Raw genomic sequence first — 26,795 nt, 5'->3', positions numbered from 1 at the left:
AAATGGAAGTTGTAAGGGCAAAGCTGATACTGTATTTATATTTGGTTCTGTACAAACTATAATTCAATGCGCTGCGGTTCTGGGTTTCTGAAATCCAGACCTAAGGCGCTAAAAGTGGACTTTACATCCTCAGTGTTACTAGGGTTTGAGCGGCCCAATCTGTAAATTACCAGCCAGGGTCGGGCCGGAATTACAAAGTTAAATTACTAATACCCTACAAATCCCTTGCTCTCCACTAAGGTCCTTTTATAAGTGCAAACCCACCTATACCATGACCATTTCCCCACCCACTCTCTGCCCATTTGCCCACATCATTGCCCCGCCCCATGTCACACCCCCACCGACTCCCCCAACCCAGGTGGCAACCCTATTCGATACTGTTAGTAAGTCCCAGACAGTGGTGGGACAATATCTAAGGTGGCCTCTGTGCAAGACTAAGGGGGAGATTTATTAAGACATGAACGCTCGTAGTGTTCATTCAAACGCTCCGAGCGTATTTTTGTTGATTTTTTTCCGTGCTTGCGCAACTTTTTCGTACGCTTGCGTGAAAAATTCAGAAAGGTTCTGCCGCTGTTTACAATCGTTCAGTACGAAAATTGTGACTTTCGGATTGCCAATCCGATATTTTCGTAAGCATTTTCGGGATTTTTGCAATCTTCAGAAATTATCGTATCCAATCCGAATTTTTCCCATTGTTTTAATGAATCGGCCCCTAAGAGGTTAGGGCAACCTTTTTTCGTTAATTACTCATAAAACAGTAGTTTTCTCGCGCTCAAACTACTCTACGGCCGCTCCACTAGCCACCAGCCAGCATGTATACATGGAGGACCTGGGCATTTAAGGCCATCCCCCAACCCATCATATTAATACAGTATAGGGCCTGAATACTTTAGCTAGGCACTGTATAATGCCCTTCTGAATGAGTTTTACAGCCTGGAAGTAGTCTTGGGAAATTACAGGTTTCTGAAGGTCCTATTCTCAAACCAAACCGTAAACCTCTCAAACCTTATTTGTACGAAATGAAACCTGAATTTTGGAAATAAATTCATTATAATCTAATGAGCAACATGTATCTTAAATTCTTCAAGAATTAAAGATGTTTATTAATACAAAGGGAAGGCCACATCATTGTATAGTCATAGCATATTTGCTGACTTTTGGAGGGATTCGAGATCCCAGCAAGGAGACCCAAAAGAGCCCAGGGATATTTTTGGATTTGGGTGTGGAAGGGAGTTTAGTTGTGGTTTAAAAAAAACACTAAAACCGCAAAAATCTGAATGTTGGTAAATGCCCCCCTTGGATTCATGTATAGCATAGAGGCATGTCATCGCCTATAAACGCCTCATAACCTTCAAAGCCCTTAATTTCTCTGCACCTCGCTCCATCTCTTCTTGTGTCTCCATGTGTTCCTGGCCGACTGCTACTGCCCCCCCCCCACTACTACTGCTGTTTCCCACCATAAACCTTCCTGCCTTTCTGCTCCTTATATTTGAAACACTGTCCCTGAATTCCTCCATAGAGAATCCTCCCTCAGTCTCTTTAGAACCAAACCCACAGACCCCTTGAAGCACTCACACATCCCCTGACCCAGTTCTGGTACTGATATTGCAGTGTTACCCACCCAAATATCCTTTTATTTGTGCCTGTAAATACCTTCCCTCTTAGATGATGAGCTCTATGGGGCAGGGATCGATCACCTTCCTCGTGTCCCTTTGCCAAGTAGCACTTAATCTTTAATTTAACTGTAATTTTAATTATCGTAATGACCCCTGTTTAGTCTATTAGTGTATTGTTCTGCCGTAAAGTGCTGCATACATAAGTAGTGCTATATAAATAAAAATATATTCTAGAATGCTTTGTTCTCTATGAAATTGCCCTTCAGCCAAGGCACCACTCAAAATTCTCATCTGTGGTTCGACATTAGTCGTCCCGTCATGTTTAGGTCCTTTTTGAAGAATTATGCAGAGTGGAAATATATGGGTAGATTGTGGGAATGAATGCAGAGAGGGGAACCTATTGTATGCGCAGTACATACTCAAGTGCCTCTGAACCGAAATCAATATCTCCGCATTAGCCTCTGGGTCCAACTATTACTCATTGTCCACCTACACCTCCGAACTGTAAAGAGAAATGTATGGAACTAATGTAATTGCACTCCCATTTAGCATAATGGTACCACATTACACACATTATGTGTGTTGGAAATATATATTGGTTTTTTATAATTGAAATGTATAATGTACAGCATAGCATTATTGAATGTATTAAAGCTATGGAATACTGTAGGCTGGTAGTGGTAATCATAACAGCATGTGTGTGTGTGTGTGTGTGTATGTTTTGTGTGTGTGTCTACTTACAATGAGCAATAGAACTGAGCAGAGAAGCATTAGGAGATGCTTCCTGCATCATTAACTTAAAGGGTTTGTTCACCTTTGAGTTAACTTTTACTATGATGTAGAGCAGGGGTGGCCAAGACGTTGGTTGTGGTCCACCAGTCGATACCCCATGGATTTCTGGTGGGCCACGACAAAGCCGGGGGATGCAGAAGTGCTGCGTGAATGCGTATGTACGCTGCGTCGTGTATGTACACTGCGTCTTGGGGGAGGAGTCATCGGTCGATCGCCGATGGCCGATTGAAGTCTGGCCACCCCTGATGTTGAGAGTAATATTCTGAGACAATTATTTCACTTTTTGTTCAGCAAATATTTGCCCCAGGGAGGTATGCAAAGGCTCTTTTCTACCATAACCAGTGTCGGACTGGCCCACCAGGGTACCAGGAAAACTCCCGGTGGGACCAGGTGTCAGTGGGGCCCCTTGCTATTTAGCCTATTTCATGGGCATTCCCTATTTCTATATGGGAACATGGAGGCTTGAAAGATGGAAGAATAGAGTATAGTATGTAGAGAAAACAGACTAGGATAATAAGGAGTTTCAGGGAAAAGAGGAGGAATTAAAGTTTTGAGAGTGGCCCCATGGTCCAGGTTTTTCTGGTGGGCCTCTGCCATCTCAGTCCGACACTGTCCATAACCCCTATAACAACTGCATAAAGGCCAAAGTAGGGATGAGGGGATAATAAGGAGAAAGGAATTAGTGTAGAATGTACTTTACTGAGGAAGAGTAAAGACAGAGGAGGGAGAACTGATAGGGAGGAACATATATTTATGATGCCGGGGTAAGGAAATACTGAGGAAAGATAAGAGCACACAAGGTCAAGGAAAACTGAAAGAAAACATGGAAAGGTAATCATAAGAAACACAATGAGGACAATGAAAGAGATGCCTACAAGGGATTACAATCAGAGAGAGGGAAATAGGAAAGGACGAGGTGGTCTGGAGAACAGATAGCAGCAAGGCAGAGTGAGTTGCAGTAAATACAAAAAAGGAAGGTATAGGGAGGGGATGCATTTGTATTGGTTGGTAATGGGGTGAAGACCATCTCCTAGCTCTGAATAGCTCTGAAAACCTAAGTTTCTTTTCATATTCTACGTCTGAAACCTGCATTGTTCCCGAACAGCTGATGTATAAAAGTTTCTATGATATCGGCTCTCTCCCTATGAGTTATAATATCTCTACACAGTCTCCATTGTATTATCCTTCGTTAGACCGGGCGCCCAAAACTGAGTGTGGCACCTCCCCGGTGACTTTCTGCTAGTAATTCTGTTTCATATACTGCCTTCCCAATTGCTTTATTAGCTCGTTACTGTATAGTTTGCTTACTCTTTAGTCATCTGTAATACTGATTCCAGGTTGGGCTATTGTCCTTGCCAATAAATTCATTCTAGAACCCTTGCCCACTGCGCCATCTGCTATCATAAATATTTTCCTCGTTTCACCTTGTATAACTTATCATTTCAGCTAATTTTATCTCCCTTTTCTACAGTTTGAATCGTTACAGTATTTTTTTCCCTTGGGGAATCCATTTTAACACTGTTTATTAATTCAATTTTCTATTATATAAAAACACTTTGTTCTCACTTTTTCTTCTAGTGTCCAACCCATCTGCTTCCATTTTGCACCTTTTTGTTCAGTCCATATGCAGTGCTAATGTATTCATAGAAACCTTGGGCTTTGCTTCTCTGAACATATTTTTTTGTGATTAATTTCTTTTTTTGTAAGAATATTTTGAAACTAGGGTGCATTGTGTAAACTACACAAATACATCATGTTCTAAATGTTAAACTTTTATCTGTTAAAATACAAAATCATCCTGACTCTTGAGTTAATCAAAATTAAACAAAATTTGTGTTTTTAATCTCTTTTCTAGACAGAGGAGGCCGAGGTATAAGCTAACAGCTGTGCAAGGCATGAGGAAGAGCTGGCCATAGACTTCCCTAAGGAGTGGTAAGAGACACACAAAAGGATATATTTAAAATGAAGATGTTTGTGCACAATAGCCCCTGTAGTAACCTCTGCTTGTGTGGACATTTTGGTTAAGGGCATTCCTACTGTTTGCCATTTGTCTATTATTATCATCCAGTTCCTGTTTCCCACTTCCTGTCTATGCTAAGGCCAGTTTTCCTGCCATGTTATCATACATGTACCGTTTGTTACTGTGCTGGTCTGTTTTCACCAGTACTAATGCAGCAGAATTACTTAACCCACTGCTACCCAAGAAGTAATAACAGCCCCTGAATTATTTATATACAGGTATGGGATCCGTTATCTGGAAACCCGCTATCCAGAAAGTTCCGAATTACGGAATGGCCGTCTCCCATAGACTTCATTATAAGCAAATAATTCTAATTTTTGAAAATGATTTCCTTTTTCTCTGTAATAATAAACCACTTGATCCCAACTAAGATAGTCAATCCTTATTGGGGCAGAACAGTCCTATTGGGTTTATTTCATGGTTAAATGATTCCCTTTTCTCTGTAATAATAAAACAGTACCTGTACTTGATCCCAACTAAGATATAATTACCCCTTATTGGGGGCAGAACAGCCCTATTGGGTTTATTTAATGGTTAAATGATTCCCTTTTCTCTGTAATAATAAAACAGTACCTGTACTTGATCCCAACTAAGATATAATTACCCCTTATTGGGGGCAGAACAGCCCTATTGGGTTTATTTAATGGTTAAATGATAAAGCTTTCAGTAGTAATTAGTTACAATGGTGGTGGTCCATTTAATCCTTCAAGTGTTTGATATGATTTAATAATATATGGTTCCATACTGTGTTACTATAAAATACTGGGGTTCATGGGATCATTCAGATACTGGGTTGGTTTAATACTGTGTTACTATGAAATACTGGGGTTCATGGGATCATTCAGATACTGGGTTGGTTTAATACTGTTACTATAAAATACTGGGGTTCCTGGGATCATTCAGATACTGGGTTGGTTTAATACTGTGTTACTATGAAATACTGAGGTTCATGGGATCATTCACATACTGGGTTGGTTCCATACTGTGTTCATGGGATCATTCAGATACTGGGTTGGTTTAATACTGTGTTACTATGAAATACTGGGGTTCCTGGGATTATTCAGATACTGGGTTGATTTAATACTGTGTTACTATGAAATACTGGGGTTCATGGGATCATTCACATACTGGGTTGGTTCCATACTGGGGTTCATGGGATCATTCACATACTGGGTTGGTTTAATACTGTGTTACTATAAAATACTGGGGTTCCTGGGATCATTCAGATACTGGGTTGATTTAATACTGTGTTACTATGAAATACTGGGGTTCATGGGATCATTCAGATACTGGGTTGGTTTAATACTGTTACTATAAAATACTGGGGTTCCTGGGATCATTCAGATACTGGGTTGGTTTAATACTGTGTTACTATGAAATACTGGGGTTCATGGGATCATTCAGATACTGGGTTGGTTTAATACTGTGTTACTATAAAATACTGGGGTTCCTGGGATCATTCAGATACTGGGTTGGTTTAATACTGTGTTACTATGAAATACTGGGGTTCATGGGATCATTCAGATACTGGGTTGGTTTAATACTGTGTTACTATGAAATACTGGGGTTCATGGGATCATTCAGATACTGGGTTGGTTTAATACTGTGTTACTATGAAATACTGGGGTTCATGGGATCATTCAGATACTGGGTTGGTTCCATACTGTGTTACTATGAAATACTGGGGTTCATGGGATCATTCAGATACTGGGTTGGTTCCATACTGTGTTAATATACAATAGTGTACCTTTTAAAAACGTCTTCGATGCTGCAATTTGATTCCCCACTCTATGCTGCAGTCACTTACCTGAGCTTATGGACCCACTCCCTATATAGAATATAAATGTTACAATATATGGCAGATTAGTCATTTATTCAGAGTCACATTACACGGCAGCTCTGAAACCGGTGCAATTAGCAACATAATTTACTATTCAGCCCTGTAGCATCCGCTTCTATGGCAGACGAACCTCATTTTCTGCTTGATAATTTGTGAGCAGTAAGTTCAGTATATAAAATATGGCGCCTTTAGCCATATTCATTTTTTAGGGTTTAGTTCCCCTCTAAAGCAGGATTTGAAATAAGACATGATGATGGGATATATACTACCATACAGACAACACTATTGGGCTTATTTATCAGTTTTTGAGTTTGTGAATTTGAATTTGTTTTTCTAAAGTGAATAAACTTGCTTATTTATTAATGAAATCTTTTGCACTTAATTAATACCAGACATTCAAGCTTTCAAACCATAATTCGAATTCAAGATTTTTAAGAGCAAAAAAACACTCTGGTCGAGGAAAAAAAATCAAACTCGACCCCCTATGTTTAGGCTTAAGACAAAAGGGCTTGTTTACTTATACTGGGCACCCGTGCTATGGGAGCCAATGGGTGTTTGCTCCTAGGCCTGGTGCAGTAATGGGGTAACCTTGCACCAGTGTCGCATTCCTTAGATCAGTGATCCCAAACCAGTGACTCGGGGGCAACATGTTGCTCTCCAACCCCTTGGATGTTGCTCTCAGTGCCCCCAAACCAGGGAGTTATTTTTGAATTCCTGACTTGGGGGCAAGTTTTGGTTGAATAAAAACAAGATTTCCTACCAAATAAAACTGTAAGCTGATAGGGTGCATAGAGGCCCCTCATAGCCAATCACAGCCCTTATTTGGCTCCTCCATGAACTTTTATGGTGCTTGTGTTGCTCTCCGAGTCTTTTTACATTTGACTGGGGCTCACGAGTAAGAAAGGTTGGGGATCCCTACCTTAGAGTATTTGAAACTTCTGCCTACTCCTTTAAAAATGCTTGTATGGGATGTGCGTGTCCATGGGCACCCCACCTGTGTCCCCTTACATAGTTGGTCCAAGTTGCCCCCACCTCGCTTGCCATTCAGCTGCTAATCTTCCTGCCTCTGGAGGTGGCTGCACATCATGGGAGCTAATACTGGAAAGGCAGTTGCCGACATTTTCTTTGAACATTCACACTACACTATATCTGCCAAAGCCAATTACTCCTTGGTTGTTATGCACTTTATGCACCTTTTTATATCAGTCGGGCTAGTGACAGCAGAACTGTGCGTCCTGTGCCTGAGCGACGCTGATTAGCCGAACCATTTTTCTTGTTTAATTGGGTAAAATGAAGTCTTTCAGAGCAAAGGTGGTTTAAGATTTACATTTTCATGGAGAAGAGACTTTGGAAATTAATGTGGGCCACTTAATAAAGCTTTAGCCAAGGAGAAATGCTACATCTGTACTTTGACAGGATTTGTTAATTAAAACTTCTTCCACTGTGGTTGAATCCATTGGGGAGGCCAAGATTAATGCCCTAGAGAAAACCCAGTGACTATTTTTTTTTCTTTCAGCCAACCTACCTCTGTGAATCCTACAAGAATATGTCATAAAGTGCAGGTTTAGTCAAACATATACGTTCCTATGCACAAGGGAGTTCTGTGGACTTAACTATATCCAGTTAATAGAATCCCTTCCTTCTGATCTAGAACTTCTGATCGTATTTGACTCTGTACGGGCATAAAACCTCTCCATTCTGCACACTTATAGGCAGTTCTATTAATGGAACAGGCAACTGCTGAGTTATTCACTTGTGTTACAATCCTTTATTTTATACCTCTGATGTGAATTGAAAAACCACGGGAGATATGTCTAATGTGTTTTGGAAGCCTCTTCATAAAAAAAGAATATTTTCGATGTAGTAACCCTTAAATACCCTTCTATATACTGTTAAGCTTCATTGAACAAATCCCAAAGTATTAAAAATCCACATTTATTTATAAAGCGCCAACATATCCCGCAGCGCTGTACAATAAGTGGGTTTCATACATTGGACATACAGAGTAACATATAAAGCAATCAATAACCGATACAAGAGGTGAAGAGAGCCCTGTCCAAAAGAGCTTACAATCTACTTCTGGGCACTTATTTTAAAATAAACGCATGACAGAAAGATGCCGACATTGCCGTCAGTACAAGTGTTAAGTCCTGATGAGTTTTGTGCCACCGCTGAGTAAATCTATCACGGCTTTAGCTGGGTTTCCTTTCATTTCAGACGTCTGCCTGTTAGTACCGTACCCGCGGGAGAACGTATCGCCAAATATGCCACTATTTCATGGCAGGCAAGAACAGAACTGGGATAATCCCAAAGTCACTCAGCTGTTTTAATATTTGCCTCCAATTAATTTCATGCATTTACATCAAATGAGTCAGCATTAGTGACACCCAGTTGAAGCTGGGAAGTCAGATTTGTTTATTATTATTATTATTATTATTAATAAATAATAGTGAGGAGTCTTGCTTGTTTGGTTAATGGTTGGCTCTACAAATTGCACACCAATAGAGGGCGCCGTATGATTGGCAGCCACAGTTGCACATACTCTAGCCACAAGGCTTCCCGGATTGGATCATTTTCACAGCCAGGGCTTTAACTCTCACATAATCAGAGATAAATACAGTTTGGAAATAATGTGTGATATCCTGATCTTTAATATGGTCATTACATTTTATATTGCAGTTAAGCTTAAGGGGGCATTAAAGGCCCCCAATATTCTGTTTCTGACTGATTTACAATTTCCCTTCTACAGCAGCCTAATGGAAGTAATTCTATGGCTTTCTCTATCTATGATTGTAATTATCTTATAGCTAAAAGAGGCCTAGGACAGCAGCCTTACTGTAAGTATTACTTTTTCAAAATTTTGCAAAGTGGTCAGGTTTTAGGTAGGATTTACCAATCTGGGGGCGGTATGCAGGTACCCTGGGGTAAAATTCGGCTCTTCGCCCTCCCACTAGTGCTGAAAAATTTGTCAAACTTTGAAAAGATCCAAGAAACTGTGAAAAAGTCATGAAATGTGGAAAATGATATGGACGTAAAAAAAATTGACTTTTTTTTTTCTATTGTGCGGCAAATTTTTCCATGCCGAATTTTTGTGCCTGTTTCACGAAACAACCTGCCAATGGTAAGACGTGTAAATTCACAGTGAATCAATCAATGCCTGGCAAAAAATTTCGCTCATCACCCTATTGCCCATCCCTGATGTTCAAGGTGACGTCACTTAAGGTTTGTGGGTCCCTAGTGGCAAATAAACTCATTTGCGGGGGGGTTTGGGTAAAGGGACAGGGGCTATAGCAGGGTGTGGGTTGGGATATCCAGAACAACATACTCCTGGGGATACTGGGGCTAACATAAGTGCTAATCTGCCCCAGTGCAGTTTCCCATATCAACCAATTAACAAACAGTTTTAATCAGTCTATTACAATATAGAACATGAAATCAAAGATCTGGTTGGTCAGCCAGAGAGTCCTTTAGATTACATCTCCATTAAAGATATGCTTTGTTGTTGACCATCTCCAGTGCAACCCATTCACATATTATTGTGTTGCATTTCTACCTCCCAGGTAACTTTATGACACTAAAAAGTGTCCATAGAAACCAGTCGTGGTATCCAAGGAAACAATTCTGCTCTTCAATCCGTGCATTCGGGAAATGCGTCCTTGTGATAAATTGTCTAAATCACCAGCTGTTCTGTGTGGATACTAGGAATAAATAAAAAATAAGCAGATTTAACCCATCGGTAAGGCCATGATATGTTTTTCCCCAAAACTTTAAAAGGGATATAAAAGTAAAAAAAATTCCTGGGCACTTTTGCATTTTTTTTTAAACAGTTTAAATTATATTAGTCATTTTATTATTATTATTAATTATTATTAGCAATTTGATACTGAAAATGTGGCTCAATGGGCCAGCATCTCTCTGGGCTGTCAGGTCCGATGGTTATTTAAAGATTCAGGTAGTGGTCACATTAAGATGCCCCTCTCTTCTTCAGGGTTTGATTAATGGGAAAAGCTAGCTGCTACTCCACAGTTTGGCTTTGCACGTTGATGGTTATATTACACTAATTTGGGTACAAGCAGTTGAGCCTATACAAGTGATAATGGGCCTAGTGTCCCTGGCTGATCAATGATGTTGCTACTCCACAACTGTATCCTTGTCCAGACTACTTGGACCTTGGGCAAGAAAAATGGCCTACTGACTGCTTGCGTTTGTTCAGGGTTTTGGAATGGGCATCAGCAGATCTTGAAATATTGAGACTAAAGGTGGCCATACACGGGCCAATTGTAGCTGCCGATATCGGTCCCTTGGACCAATTCGTCAGCTTTTCGGGCCGTGTAGGGGTAGAAACGACGGGCCTGCCGGACCGATATCTGGCCTGAAATTGGTCAGATATCGATCGGGCAGGTTAAAAGATTTAGTTGGATCGGGGCCGCATCGGCTCATTGATGCGGCCCCGAACCGACTGTGCCATTGCCGCCGTTAGAATTCGATAGTTTGGCCCCAGGGCCTATATTTGCCTGATATGGCCCATCCGTAGGTGGGGATATCGAGAGAAGATCTGCTCGCTTGGCGACCTCGGCCACCTTAAGAGCTAGTAGTGATATGCGGGTTGGACATTTTCTGACCCTAACCTGCTCAACCCAAGGGAGAAGAGGCATCAAGGACTGAGCTGGACCTGTCCCGTAGCTGACATCAGAGATGACATTTGCGGGGGAGGAGGGTTCTAGGAACACTATACCGTTAATAAAGGGTCTAGCTATTGGGAGCCAAGGTGCAGCACACAACTGAAGATTTATATGTGCTGTGGCTGAGCACCCAAAGGGCTGGCCATATTTTTAGCCTGACCCACAGGTGTTGGGCCCACACATCACTAGCAACTAGTCTTCTTTGTTCCCTCCAGATTCGTTGTTGAACTATCATCCAGAACCTTGGGGAACATTGTTGTTTGTCCATCCATATGGATGTATAATAGCCATCAGTTAGGCCGGTCAGATATTTGGCACTTTGGCCATCTTTTGGCCTGGCTACCTCTGCCACCATCTAGATACCTCCATCTTTCATGGTGGCACCCATATGTGATAAATGTGTAAAAGAAATTCTCACGTTGCTAAAATATTTTTTATAAACATTTATGTGGAACAAACATACACAATCAGATCATTTTAGATGTTTTTGCATTGTCAGAATTATACAATCTCTACAAGGCACTTAGGTGACAATGCTGCTGTGCTATTGGAAAAGGTATTTACAATGTGAAGATAAACTTCCCCTTTAAAACATCAGAAGAAAGGACCTAAGGTAGTAGAGCTGATCCCTGAGATGTTTAGCTTGCAGAGTCAATATGAAGGGAATTCACCAGTCTCTGCCACTTGCAATACTGGTTTGCCCAAGGCTTGTATGGGGAGAATGTTCTTTGTAAGCCAGCATTCCTCTCTATTTAATCATAGCTTTAGTGAACTAAGTAAACTGAGCTTTATATATATATATATATATATAAATATAATATACATTTTTTTTTTTTAAATTCCATACTGCGGTTACCTTGACTTGATCCATAAGGCTGGGCTGTTGCTAGACTTAGAGATCTGGGCCAGGGGGGAATTTAAGCAAAGTAACAATGTATGCTCTAGGACTAGTAACCCATAGGGGCACATTTACTAACCCACGAACGGGCCGAATGCGTCTGATTGCGTTTTTTTCGTAATGATCGGTAATTTTGCGATTTTTTTCGGCGTCTTTACGATTTTTGCGTAAAAATGCGGGTTTTTCGGCGTCTTCACGATTTTTGCGTAAAAAAGCGAGTTTTTCGTAGCCATTACGAAAGTTGCTCAAAGTCGCGATTTTTGCGTAGCGTTAAAACTTGCGCGAAACGTCGCGCCTTTTAAGTTTTAACGCTACGAAAAAGGCGCGACTTTGCGCGCAAGTGTTAACGCTACGAAAAAATCGCAACTTTGCGCAACTTTCGTAATGGCTACGGAAAACTCGCGTTTTTACGCAAAAATCGTAAAGACGCCGAAAAACTCGCGTTTTTACGCAAAAATCGTAAAGACGCCGAAAAACTCGCAAAAAATACGAAAAAGTCGCAAAATGTTCGTTTCCAATCCAGAATTTTTCCAATTCGGATTCGAAATCGTGTCTTAGTAAATCAGCCCCTTAGGGTAGGGGCACACTGGGTGGATGATCTGCTTTTCTACAAACGGAGGCCGAGAAAAATTAATCTGTTCCCATTTGCTCTGCCGTATAGCTCTATGGGCATGGCGTCATGCAGAATGTGCCCTGGTTGGTATCCATGGTGTTCAAAGTAGCAACTTTAAATATTGTGTCCCTGAGAAGAGCCATGAACAATTAACCATACATAGGTTTAATCTGGCCATATATGTTCAGGCAGTTTGGCCAATTTTGACCATAATTCCTGACAGCCTGATCACACGAGGGAGGTTTGGGGTCAGTTCTTCCCCAGCCCTGTTGAACAGTGAGTATGTCCAGTTTGAAATCTCCATATTCTGATTCAGTTTGTCAGTAGGTGTATCCATACATACTGCAGTTGTCAACCCAAACTAAATTAGAAATTTAATTAGGGCATAATAATAATGGGGTCATTATTATGGGTTAAAAAAGTTCATTTTTTTCTTGGTAGCCCACTGCAGTAGTGGCACAATGATCATAATTATGAAAAAAGAACATCGTTTAAGACAGTGGTTATGGCACGTTTATGGTTTAAACCACCATGGAGGTCCAACATGGGGTCGAGGCTCCTGTTAACTCGTAACAAGGATACGGATATAGGAAGTATCAAGGGTATGAGAAAATCAGTTGAAGGTCTAAGAATATCTAAGAGAGCAAGTTTTCATCCCAAATCTCATCCTAAAAGACCCTCAGGCTTTCAGGTGTATCTAGTAGGCCAAATTGGTCTCCATTGTTTGTGCAGCTCTGTAGATATGGGGTATATAAGTGGCACCAGAGTTTGCTTGTAAATGGTTATTATATATAAATAGGAGAATTAGTCTAATAGGACTAAAAACTAATCATGGTTTTAAAGGAAAACTATACCCCCAAACAATGTAGGTCTCTCAAAAATATATTGTATAAACAGCTCCTATGTAAAACCCTGCTTCTTCTAAATAAACCATTTTTATAAGAACTTACCTTACTCTTAAATAGAAAATTTACATTTCAGTACTAACCAAGGCACACATACATGCTAAGCCCCATCAGCCAATGAATGGACAGAGTTCTGTCTTTTGCTCCCACACTACTTCCTGTTACAGTTAGAGCTGCATCACTTCCTGTCAGCTGATCTCTGAGGGAGCACACAGCCCATCACTAAATGGCGGCTCAAGGGAAAGGATGTAAAAGGGCAATATTTACTGATATATATATTCCAGTTTGGGGAGATTCTTTAATAGGCCACGTGATATGATATAAACTATTGGTTTATATAAACTGTTATACCTTTTTATTTACATAAACTGTTGGTTAAGTATTTATTCTGGGGGTATAGTTTTCCTTTAAAATCGTATTGATTACTTTCTGATTGGTTGATAGGAGTTACTATACCTGGAGTAAAATTTATACCTACGTTTACATACATTTAACCTTTAGTAAACGAACGTAATAACTTTTAGATTTCATCTAACAGCACAATAATCAGAATTTTTTCAAATCTGCAAACTAAGGCCCAGCTGATTGGTCTTCTATTAAATATTGAGCTGTTAGTGTTCCTTTTATTGTTATATTGGAAAGTAAATGCCTTTTCAGCTCTGCAGACATTTTGCAAGGTTTTCCCCATACTAACTCCCAGACTCTGTGAATGTCATTTCTGCATACTCTGTAGACCAAGGGAGGGCTGGATAAATAAGGGCATGGAGCAGATTATACACAGCAAGCAGATAGCACCGCTGGGTCAACATGGCTAAACCCTTTAGAGCTAAAATAAGGCACAATAAAATCAGTGGTACTTTTGCCATTGTAGACACAGTGGATTTAGTAATATTTAGATGAGAGGATAGGCAATGTAACATGAGGTGTAAAATGAAAGGGAATGTTACTCCACCCAATGTAAATTCCATGGCAGGCAGGTTACCTTTTGTCAAGGCCTAGAAATGTTTTTTTTGGAATGTTTTTGGTCTAAAGATCATCACACCAAGTTAAATACAGGTATAGGACCCGTTATCCAGAATGCCCGGGACCAAGGGTATTCCGGATAAGGGGTCTTTCTGTAATTTGGATCTCCATACCTTAAGTCTACTAAAAAATCGATAGACCATTAATTAAACCAATAGGATTGTTTTGCCCCCAATAATGATTATCTTGTATCTATATCTTAGTTGGGATCAAGTACAGGTACTGTTTTATTATTACAGAGAAAAGGGAATCATTTAACCATTAAATAAACCCAATAGGGCTGTTCTGCCCCAATAAGGGGTAATTATATCTTAGTTGGGATCAAGTACAGGTACTGTTTTATTATTACAGAGAAAAGGGAATCATTTAACCATTAAATAAACCCAATAGGGCTGTTCTGCCCCAATAAGGGGTAATTATATCTTAGTTGGGATCAAGTACAGGTACTGTTTTATTATTACAGAGAAAAGGGAATCATTTAACCATTAAATAAACCCAATAGGGCTGTTCTGCCCCAATAAGGGGTAATTATATCTTAGTTGGGATCAAGTACAGGTACTGTTTTATTATTACAGAGAAAAGGGAATCATTTAACCATTAAATAAACCCAATAGGGCTGTTCTGCCCCCAATAAGGGGTAATTATATCTTAGTTGGGATCAAGTACAGGTACTGTTTTATTATTACAGAGAAAAGGGAATCATTTAACCATGAAATAAACCCAATAGGGCTGTTCTGCCCCCAATAAGAGGTAATTATATCTTAGTTGGGATCAAGTACAGGTACTGTTTTATTATTACAGAGAAAAGGGAATCATTTAACCATGAAATAAACCCAATAGGGCTGTTCTGCCCCCAATAAGGGGTAATTATATCTTAGTTGGGATCAAGTACAGGTACTGTTTTATTATTACAGAGAAAAGGGAATCATTTAACCATGAAATAAACCCAATAGGGCTGTTTTGCCTCCAATAAGGGGTAATTATAACTTAGTTGGGATCAAGTACAGGTACTGTTTTATTATTACAGAGTACTGAATTATTTGGTTAAAATGGAGTCTATGGGAAACAGGCTTTCTGTAATTCGGAACTTTCTGCATAACGGGTTTCCGGATAAGTGATCCCATACCTGTACTAAACAGTGTTTAGTACAGTTTTTGAAGGGATACTAAACTGTGCACTTAGTATGGGGGACCATAGTATGCCGGGTTCATTTTTTGGCATGTCTCAGAGTATGCATGAATGAAGGGGGCTATTCCTGTAGACTTTTGCAGGATACAGGGGAATGCCATGTTGGGATTAGTTCAATGATTTCTCTTTAGACAGACAAAAAGTCAGTCCAGACTGACCCTAACCCATATACTACCGAACCTGCGTCCGACCCGGCCTCTGTGTATAGACCTGTTCCTGCCACACCCATTGTAAGGTCTCAGGCAGGGAGGGCGGAAGGAAGAGTTTGGCCCAAACCCACCCACAAAATCTGTGTGGATGTTGCCCCGTGGGTTTTCAGGCTGACCCAGACATCACTAGTCCAGCAGGAAGCCTATGCCGCCATATTTTTACTGTACTGCTGCTTTCTCTACAGCTTATATAGTGCTATAAAGTCTCTCAGACCTTTGTTGGTGCCATGTATAGGTTTTCTCTTTCTAGGTTATTGTACATTACTCTTTAAAACGGGGTAGGAAACTAGTACAACCATGTAAGTCAGGTCCCATGAACCTTATATGTTCATAAAATAAACTCTGCCTATTCTTAGGCTGTAGGGCAAAATTTAGAGAAATGGGGGAAGACCTGCATCTCTTTAGCTGTGCAAATAACCGCATCTGTTGACCATAGGGCCATAGGTTTGTTTGGATCCCCCTGCAAGGTGGATACAGCCTGGATAATATTAAATCTGGTGCAGTGCAGATGCAGTACTACAATAGGAACCCTAAGGCTACATTTCAATAACTTCCTGGCCTATTTTAACTGTGGTTCTGGAATGCTGGGCCTTCTTTGATAGAGCCAGAATTGTCTCAGACAAGTTTATCATATAACTGGAAAAATTTGAACAATGCTGATATGTCCTCTCTATACATTCCTTTTGTCCCAGGTTCTGTTCTACCTGTATTTTATGTTCTGCACCTAGCGCTAATTAGGGGTAATTAAGTTATGCCTTGGGGCTGAAAATACCTAAAATATCTGTACAACCAAAATTACCTGTTAGTCTTATGGTGTCATAATCCTTGCTGCTCTGGACTGCACTGGAAAGGTTCTTCTCAAGTGCCTGTGGGTATCATGAACCTACTGGGGGGGCACTAGGCAATATTACCCTTGTTGGGTCTGTTGACAGGAATGTTGTGCATCCTATCCAAGCTCAGCAAGCATTAGTCCCTATGTAGGTGTATGTAATGTAGATAGGATAGGTTTATATCAAAAATAATTAAAAATATGCCAAAAAGCTGAATGACATACCCATGTTTAGGGCAAAAGTCTCATTCTTTGCCTCTGAATGTTTGAATCCCATTGATTTCGGTATTCAAGTTTGGCAGCACTTAATCAAGCAAGTTACCAGGAGTTGCAAAACTGCTCCTGGTAAATTCAAGGGTGGCATCCAACAGGCTGCCTCAGGGTGGCACTTATGAAACACCCTTGTCCAAACCTGTCAATGGGCACACACATGGAGTGGAGGGGGGATGGGTCTGTATGTGCCAAAGCCTTAATTCAAAATTCATACAAGGTTAAAAGAATTTTACACTCGCAGAGCAAGCTCTGTCTAGATGTTTAGCTCAGATGGTCCACCATGTCATGTCATGTAAATAGATATACCATTAGGCACTATGCTTGTGCCGTCATGTACCACAGCATGTCTACGAGATGTCAAATATTTACTCAATCTCTGGTTTCTTCTCTTCTTCACAGTCATAAAATGCTCATGTTCCCATTTAACCTTAGCCTATATACTATAAAAGAAGCATAATAAAGAAGAACTAATTGCATTGGTTGATCTCAATGGGCTTATCTCTTCATTAACCCAGTACATATGATTGCTCCACATCTTGCTTTCTTCTACCTTCAATTTATGGAGAGGCCCAGTTCTGCTTATTTCCTGCTGAGCACAATAATGATGACTTAAAAGAAATAGAATTAGGAAGAATGGAAGTGGAGCGGTTTGTGCAGATTTGTCAGAAAGAGACGAGATAAAAGTCTCGGAGAAATCATGAAATGAAAGGAAAGCATTATCGTGACGGTGGGACCTAGAGAACAATGGAGAGTGGGAGGTCAGGATTCTGAAGGACGTCTGTTTATCTTAACATGGAACAGAGTGACTTGGGAATATCAGGCCAAGGAAGTTACAGGCATTTGTTACATTATAGTAACCCTAGGTGGGTTTATAAAACAGGAAATACTTTGCTGGCTAAAATAGAAATGATTTCACTCTGTGAAAGATGGTTTTGCTCAACCGTTATCGCTTGACTGAATCATTGCACCAGTTTTACTGATGGCCACTGGAGGTCACTGTTTCATACGGGTGTGGATGAAGTGGACTTAGCTAAGATATCATGGCTGCCCCCACTCATATCCAAAATACAGTGATTAATATAAATAAGGCTTACATGTATTCCTTGCCTAGGATCTTAACCTCCAGCTGACCATCAATGGGCACCTCCACCAATTCAACATGGTGGCTTTAGGAACACTTGTTAATATGGCAACACACAGGGTATACCAAATCACGCAAAGTGAGGGGAATTTAATTATAGATAGCGGGCAAGGCAACAATCTGGCATATTTTTATCCACAATGCAGCATCTTACATACCTTCAATACCATTTTGCCCTCTGCATTGGTATCCACTCTTGGGAATAGTTTACAACTAATTGCCCATAATTGCTACATTTGCAAAATATGACACATGATAAATGTGTAACTAATGTAATACATACAACGCAATTGGGTTCCTGATGGAACTTTCGGTGGTCATTGATGAGATGAGTACTTGGGTGTCCGTATCACTTGAGCACCATGTCTCCTGAGTAGATAGCAATCAGAAAGTTGTCTCATTTTAACTCGAGACAGGTTGGTGTGGGGTGCAATCTAGTTGAGGTTGGTTATTATGATGTGTTTGTAGGTGTTTGGGTTTATACAATAGGACTGACTTGCAGTTGTGCCCTTGTTTCTTGATGGATAATGAAATGTCACAGTTGATTTCAGCCACTGACTGCGCCAGTGTTTGTAGGACACCCTGCCCCATTCCACTGTTTGGAGGTCCCAGCAAATTGATAGTGACAAAATAATCACATCTAAATATAACCAGAGATCCTAGGGAATGCTAATGTATTCCAAGATCGGATATAGGCCAGAGACTAGGCGATGTGCTATGGTTCCAATAGGAACTGCAATGGCTGGTTCTGTGCTAAAGCAGCACCCGTAGAACTAGGTGAATAAGCATTCAAGCTTGATATATTTGGTTTGTGTTTATCCAAGATACACTGTTGGCTGCCCCCACGTCTTTCTCAGATCAGTTTGTGCTTACCAACTGCCGGCAAGTTATTTATTAAATCCTTCTGATTACAGAAGAACAGTAAATAATAGCACGGGCGACGTGGCATTGATTCCTGGGAGATTTATTACATTTGGATCATATCGGACAGAGCTAAAATATAATTCAGCAGCAGAGGAGTCAGAGTAACATTTGGAAGAGCAGAGTCATGCTAAACTGGGATGGCAACCCAAATGCAAAGTTATTTGTAAATGTAATTAAAGTTGAAAGCCATACTTTTTCCTTTCCACCCTGCCTTGCATGTTAGATGAATTTCTGCTGGTCTCTATGTGCCAAAATAGAGTGCAGAGATCTGCATTCCCACGATGAATACAGCACTGCCTGTGTTCAGCGTCACTGTATTCATAAGGTACAGAGGCGTTAATATATAACCCTGTGTGGGGGGTAGTTAGAAATTGTGTACATTCTCCCGAAATGAATGGTTGGTATCTCCCTAAACATATAAACTATAACCACAGTTGCTGCCCTTTTATTATTGCCCATAAATCAGTAAAATTCACTTAACACTTTATCAAGCAATTTAACATAGTTCTGTTGGTCAAATTCTGCTTAGAATGAGTAGCATATCAATGGTAAGTTAAACACTGGGCTCTAACCTGACTTTTTGAGTCAAGAAAGCCTTAACCATATTCATCGACCACAGAAAGGTCACTTGCTGTAACTCAAGTCTAAAATAAGTCCCCACAGAAGTCCCCCCCAGCTACACTACACTGTGTGCACAAACTGTCCTCCTCTATGTACAAATAACAGCAATATGAAGCCATAATTGTACTGAATGGTATGGTGGAATCCCATGGGAGAATGGGGGAATGGTATGGTGGAATCCCATGGGAGAATGGTCGAATGGTATGGTGGAATCCCATGGGAGAATGGTGAAAAGGTATGGTGGAATCCCATGGGAAAATGGTATGGTGGAATCCCATGGGAGAATGGTGGAATGGTATGGTGGAATCCCATGGGAGAATGGTGGAAAGGTCTGGTGGAATCCCATGGGAGAATGGTGGACTCGTATGGTGGAATCCCAGAAGAGAATGGTGGAATCCCATGGGAGAATGGTGGACTGGTATGGGGGAATCCCATGGGAGAATGGTGGACTGGTATGGGGGAATACCATGGGATAATGGTGGACTGGTATGGTGGAATTCCATCGGAGAATGGGGGAATGGTATGGTGGAATCCCATAGGACAATGGTGGAATGGTATGGGGGAATCCCATGGGAGAATGGTGGACTGGTATGGTGGCCTCCCGTAGGACAATGAAGGAATGGTATGGTGGAATCCCATGGGAGAATGGTGGACTGGTATGGTGGCATCCCGTAGGACAATGGTGGAATGGTATGGTGGAATCCCATGGTAGAATGGTGGGCTGGTATGGGGGAATCCCATGGGAGAATGGAGGACTGGTATGGTGGCATCCCGTAGGACAATGGTGGAATGGTATGGTGGAATCCCATGGGAGAATGGTGGAAAAATATGGTGTAATGCCATGGGAGAATGGTGGAATAATATGGTGTAAAAGTTTAAAGTAAAAAAAAGCTGTGCCGTCAGTCTCAAGCTGTGCAAGAATTGTAAAACAAATAACATAGTTACTGTATGACAAACCACCCACATATAAAACAATCTTTGAAGGAAATACACATATGTAATGTAGGGCTGGAACTAAGGAGTAGGCAGAAAAGGCACGAGCCTAGGGTGCAGCGGCGGGGGAGCGCAACTTGTTTCAGAACAGGAGCACAGCTATATGTTACTGGTGGCGTTACTAGTATTGGATGGCACCCTTGATGGTGTTTGCAATGTCATTGACAGAACACTTCTGTGATGGAATGGAATGCAGTTCTGTTACTAATGCCACTAAATAATTTTTTTGTATACACAATTGTCCTGTAAAGGTTCCCTGGGATTTATATGTTGCATCTTAAATCTGTTGTGCTGCTGTGGGTGTAAATGTTTCTCTCCGTTCAATATTTTTATCCGAATGTCCTTCTATAGTGTACAGTATTATTTTAGTGTTTATGTGGCAACGCTAGTGTGCTTTATGATTAAGTAGTCACCTTCGTGCTCAGTAAAACATCTGGACATAATCCAATGGGACCTCATTCAGTGCAATATTGTATTGAGAGATGTCTTTCCCTACATGTTTCGGACCTCACAGATCCCTATTCCAGGTGTAGTTTGCACATGACCAATGTAGTGCCATACGTAACTAAATACATTTTTATGCATTGACTGCACATAATGGGGCTCTTCATTGGATGTTTTTATTCGGAGATTCCTCAACCTTTTTAGTTGACGTATAAAGTGCCAACTTTGACCCCCTTTCTCAGATTTACTGACACTTAGAAGCCTGTCTTTGCCTTTAGCGGAACCAACAATCAGTCAGTGCTTCATATACCCTGCCTGGCTTTGCAACTCTTCAGGTACCTCCATGCAGTACAATGATGCTGTGCGCCTCTGTGCAGGACTTACTCCAGTACTGGAAATGACCTGATATTACAGCACCTATATGTTATAAATATGCCCAAAATAAATACACTTTTTAAAGGTTTTGTCAGGACCAGCTGGGATTCAAACTCTGGTTCATGTATTACCAAATGCACCACTGGAGGCTCTTAGAGCTGGTCTTGATAGTTTCTCCCTATGTATGCATTGAATTCTTGCGGTCTGCTCCCTTTCCCCGCCCATTTTATTAGCCCCTTGTGTAGCTCATCATTTAATTAAGACACTTTATAAGCTTGCCCCTGGTCATTGCATTTTGCTTGGTCATTAAGCTTTCTAGCCTAGATCGTGCCCTCCTGTGATTCATGGTTTGACCTTCATATCTGGTTCCTGAGTCCTTTCCTGGTTCCTTGTTCCCTGCCTTGTTCCTGTGCCGCTACTAGTTCTGTTCTTGTGGATCTTCCAGTTTTGACCTTGACCTGTTCTTTCACTCTGCGTGCCAGCTGCCTGACCCACTACTGGCCCAATTACTGGACTCCACCTTGCACCAGTTGCTGTTTTGTTATTTTGTCTTCATTAAATCCTTGCATTTACGTTATCATGGCTTCAAGGTTCGGTTCTGCCATTTACCGGTATACCCCAGGTTACCCAGTATACAAACACCCATCTCCCATTGCTTCTCCTCATTGTCTGTGGATTCAGTTTTTCTTAACTAAAGTGGAAGCCCATAAGCCTGTGTATATTATCACCATCCCCAACCAATATCGGATTGGGCCATTCTGCGAAATGTCAGGACACAAGGGTGGAAGAGACTCTGAGCTATCTAAGATCTGCTGCATTTCACAAGCCCACATATGATCTCAGTTGCCCTGATTGACTAAGCATATGGATGGCTAATAATGTAGGCAATGATATATTGGCTAAATCCTAACAGAGATTTGGCAAAATCATGAACTGAATGCTTCATTCGACACATGCCTCATAGCAACGCTACTAAATATCTGAAGCCTCATTTACAAATACAGTGAATTGTGCAAATGGAACCAAAATTATGTTTGGTTTTTTTTTATCTTCATTGCCTGTTTTTTTCCCCAGAATTCCAGTGTGATTGTTGGCACCTTGCAAGTTGCATTCACAACACGTTTCTACGTGATGCAGGTTACTAGGGGCATGGATGGGCAGGGTCGGACTGGGGGGTGCAGGGCCCACCGGGGCTTCTGCCTCAGGGGCCCCTGCACCCCCCAATGGCCTCTGCTGCCTTCACCCCCCCCCCCACAGAGGGCCCGAACACCCTCCGACCCCCTTCCCCCGAGCACTCCTAAAAGAAACCTACCTGTGGTGTGTCTGGGGAGGGAGATAACGGATTGCAGGAGTGCCCTGGGGGGGGATCGGATCTGGCCCACCGGGTTTTTTTCCAGGTACCCTGGTGGCCCAGTCAGAAACTGTGGATGGACACAAGTACCTTTTTGAAAAGAGTCCATCCAACATCTGCTACACGTCCCCTGGTACACGTTGCACTTATCATCGTAAATGAGGCGTTGGGTTTCTAGTTTGTCTCCCTGCCATTATCTCGCCATAAAACATAAGCGCCTCGAGCAGAGTCTTCTTTGGAAAGTGCAGATTCATGTGAAATTGTTGTCTCCTTTCTGTTAATGGCATTTTCAGGATGTTTGTGCCACACCCTTCCCTTTGAATCCCTAATTGACCTGTTTGGTAACATTAAATAACATATATATATATATATATATATATATATATATATATATATATGTGTGTATATCTGTTGTGTATCTATCTTATATCAATATTTTTTCACCAGGGGAGTGCTGGCCCAGTTATATTGGTTTTTAGGCTGTACAGAAAGCTGTAAATACCTGACATTTCTCCGTTGCACTAGTGGTTACACGTGAGTGCTATATTAATCATGTCTTACACTGCTGGGGCTGCCTTGGTGCAACTCGCCAGACTGGACTTGTTCGGATGTAGAATAGTGATAGAACAGCTGGAGGCAAAAAGTCCTTACTAAGTGTCTAACTTAGTGTCTGTATGAATGTATATACAGGTATAGGACCTGTTATCCAGAATGCTCGGGACCTGGGGCTTTCCGGGTAAGGGATCTTTCTGTAATTTGGATCTCCATAACTTAAGTCTACTAAAGAATAATTTAAACATCATTTAAAACCCAATAGGATTGTTCTGTGTCCGATAAGGATTAATTATATCTTAGTTGGGATCAAGTACAGGTACTGTTTTATTATTACAGAGAAAAGGGAATCATTTAACCATTAAATAAACCCAATAGGGCTGTTCTGCCCCCAATAAGGGGTAATTATATCTTAGTTGGGATCAAGTACAGGTACTGTTTTATTATTACAGAGAAAAGGGAATCATTTAACCATTAAATAAACCCAATAGGGCTGTTCTGCCCCAATAAGGGGTAATTATATCTTAGTTGGGATCAAGTATAGGTACTGTTTTATTATTACAGAGAAAAGGGAATCATTTAACCATTAAATAAACCCAATAGGGCTGTTCTGCCCCAATAAGGGGTAATTATATCTTAGTTGGGATCAAGTACAGGTACTGTTTTATTATTACAGAGAAAAAGGAAATAATTTTTAAAAATTAGAATTATTTGCTTATAATGGAGTCTATGGGAGATGGCCTTTCTGGATAACGGGTTTCCGTTACCTGTATAACTCTATTTTGGATAAGCAGCAATGTACATTCATCCAATACGTTAATGGTGGAGACTGGGAACAATGCCTTAAAAAAAACATAAATTGCTGTATACAATGCATATATTTAATTTATTGTAAATGAAAGAACATTTATTTATGAATGTCGACAGTGTATAGCTCTGTATTGTTATGCCAGTGATCTTCTACACTTAAACCCCCATTTTGTTAGATAAAATGATATTAGGTCTCCTCTGTTCATTCTGTTCCTTGTATTCAGCCAGTGATTTAACTGTTCTGGGGCCCATTGACTTTTGGGTTCCTAAAGTATCTAAAGATGCACAACTTATCTGTGATTTTTGATAGTTTTAAAAATTATAGCAGGGGATAAATTATACCTAATTCACAAGAATCATTAATAACCTCTTATATATATCCTATTGCAAAATAGTAGTATATTAGAAGTCACTTTCTTGATCGATGACCACTATAACTTAGCCTGCAGCCTTGTGCCTTTATATGGGCACAGAACCCCTCAGTGAGATCTAATATCCTTATCATTTACAGTAGGGGGTACATTATCCCATATAATACATGAGTGATACTCAGAGTTCCCTGTATAACTCAGCCTGCAGCCTTGTGCCTTTATATGGGCACAGAACCCCTCAGTGACTGCTAATATCCTTATCATTTACAGTAGGGGGTACATTATCCCATATAATACATGAGTGATACTCAGAGTTCCCTGTATAACTCAGCCTGCAGCCTTGTGCCTTTATATGGGCACAGAACCCCTCAGTGACTGCTAATATCCTTATACTGCACATTTATCGGTCACTCTGAAATCAGAGGGACAAATGTATATATTTATATATAACTGTGTATCTTGAGCCGGTTGAGTAGCAGCTCATTCCTTACTTTCGTTGTACCATGTAACTGCTGAGTGACAGTCTCCGCAGCCAATGGGCAGCAGTGAGAGTTGGTAGGTACCACTGACTGTGGGAGGGATACACTGAGAAAGTAGTGGGGTTACAGTAGTTTCAGTGGTTAAGCTGCGGGCCCGATGCACATGTTTTTATACAAGGTACACACTGTATCCCAGCTGTACTGGTGTCACCCTATTCCCCACACCATAACCCTATATGACGCCCCCCAGATCCCTGTGGCTGCCTGGGAGACAGTGCGGGGGGTGCGCAGTTCTGAGTCAGAACAAAATTGTGTATTTTGTTGTAAATGTGAGTCACAAGAATGATTTGCCTGAGGTGAGTGTCTCATATCCGTGTTAGTGAATGCCGGGCACGCCTCCCTTCACATGCAAACCTTTCAGAGAGAAGCCGCCTCGCTGTGTGTTTAGCCACAGGGGTGGTGCCCAACCACTCACACTACTTCAAACTGGTCAGCCAAGTGCTGCAGGGATATTCTGCATTCCAACGACTGAAAACTGTAAGTTTCTCTCATTTCTAATCCTTTCAAAAGCAAAAAAAGGGGCACTTTATTATCTGTGGGGCAGTGGTACGTTCCCTAGGTGAGCAGTCATGTGACTCAAATGCCCACAGCATGGTGGGCACAGATCCAGCAGAGACTGTCAGTGGGTGTCAGTGGCACCGCTCTGTAAATAGCTTATCTCTTCCGACTTGTGAGACTGACTGGAACAGGCTCCCTTCCACCTCCTTAGAGATGACAGCTTGAACTATTATTATGTTTGACTATAGTACCAACATATTCTGTAGCGCTGTATTATAGAATGCAAATAGTGAGCTGCTCATCAGAGCTTGCAATCTAAAGTAAGTGAGGCTGTAAGTGGGCAGGAGGTGCCGCTGGGTGCAGAACAGCTGTCAAGGAGTTGGCACTGCCCCCTGGTAAAAGAGACACGTTGCTGAAGGTGAGCAAAGTGCATTGGGAAACGAGCAGCTCATTTACTTAATTACAGAATCGTATCCGTGCCTCGTTAACTGTGTTTAAGCCTCAGACCTCAGTGTAAGGACCTTTTAGATGATTTTTTACACACACAGCGTTGCTTGTTTGTAACAAATATTCTTTTTTAGTGATAAAACCAAAAATGATTGTTTGCCTGCGGCAATTGCATACAGTGGGGATGTTTTGTGTTTATGCTGCTGCAAAAAGGGGTTGTGATATTGTGTATTTATGGAGTTTAGTTTTATGGGGTAAAATAATCTATTCATTATTGCCTGTGGACTGCAGTGCATTGGCTGGGATTTTGCAGCAATCCTGCCTTGCTTTCTGGCTGAAGTTATAGTCATATATTCAGTATCACTGCACGTTCCATTTACTGTACTGCTGACTGGTGAGGCTTTCGTCTAATGTAGCATGGATGTAAGTTTTCTATTAGGCAGGACATAATGTCTTACTGACCCCAGTATATTAATGCTTTATTTCTATAGTGGCAACATGTTCTGCAGCACGTTAAAGATTATACTTCATTCCCATCAGTCCCTGCCCCAGTGAGCTTACAATCTAAGGTCCCTATCACATTCCCATCAGTCCCTGCCCCAGTGGAGCTTACAATCTAAGGTCCCTATCCCATTCCCATCAGTCCCTGCCCCAGTGAGCTTACAATCTAAGGTCCCTATCACATTCCCATCAGTCCCTGCCCCAGTGAGCTTACAATCTAAGGTCCCTATCACATTCCCATCAGTCCCTGCCCCAGTGGAGCTTACAGTCTAAGATCCCTATCACATTCCCATCAGTCCCTGCCCCAGTGAGCTTACAATCTAAGGTCCCTATCACATTT

General features: G+C 41.1%; 1 protein-coding gene across 2 annotated transcripts in view; it reads left to right on the top strand.

Moving 5' to 3' along the window:
- Window positions 1-26,795, top strand: part of rab27b (RAB27B, member RAS oncogene family) — a 128,457-nt gene that overhangs the window by 60,078 nt on the left and 41,584 nt on the right. The window contains 1 exon segment of one of the 2 annotated variants that reach the window (NM_001195546.1): window positions 4,264-4,340. The gene's annotated coding sequence lies outside the window, so the exon portion shown is untranslated. 2 annotated transcript variants of the gene reach the window in all.

This window comes from Xenopus tropicalis, chromosome 1, assembly GCF_000004195.4.
Source record: "Xenopus tropicalis strain Nigerian chromosome 1, UCB_Xtro_10.0, whole genome shotgun sequence".
Classification (NCBI taxonomy): Eukaryota; Metazoa; Chordata; class Amphibia; order Anura; family Pipidae; genus Xenopus; species Xenopus tropicalis.
The sequence above is the reverse complement of the archived record's forward strand: the minus strand, read 5'-3'. Positions and strand labels throughout refer to the sequence as shown.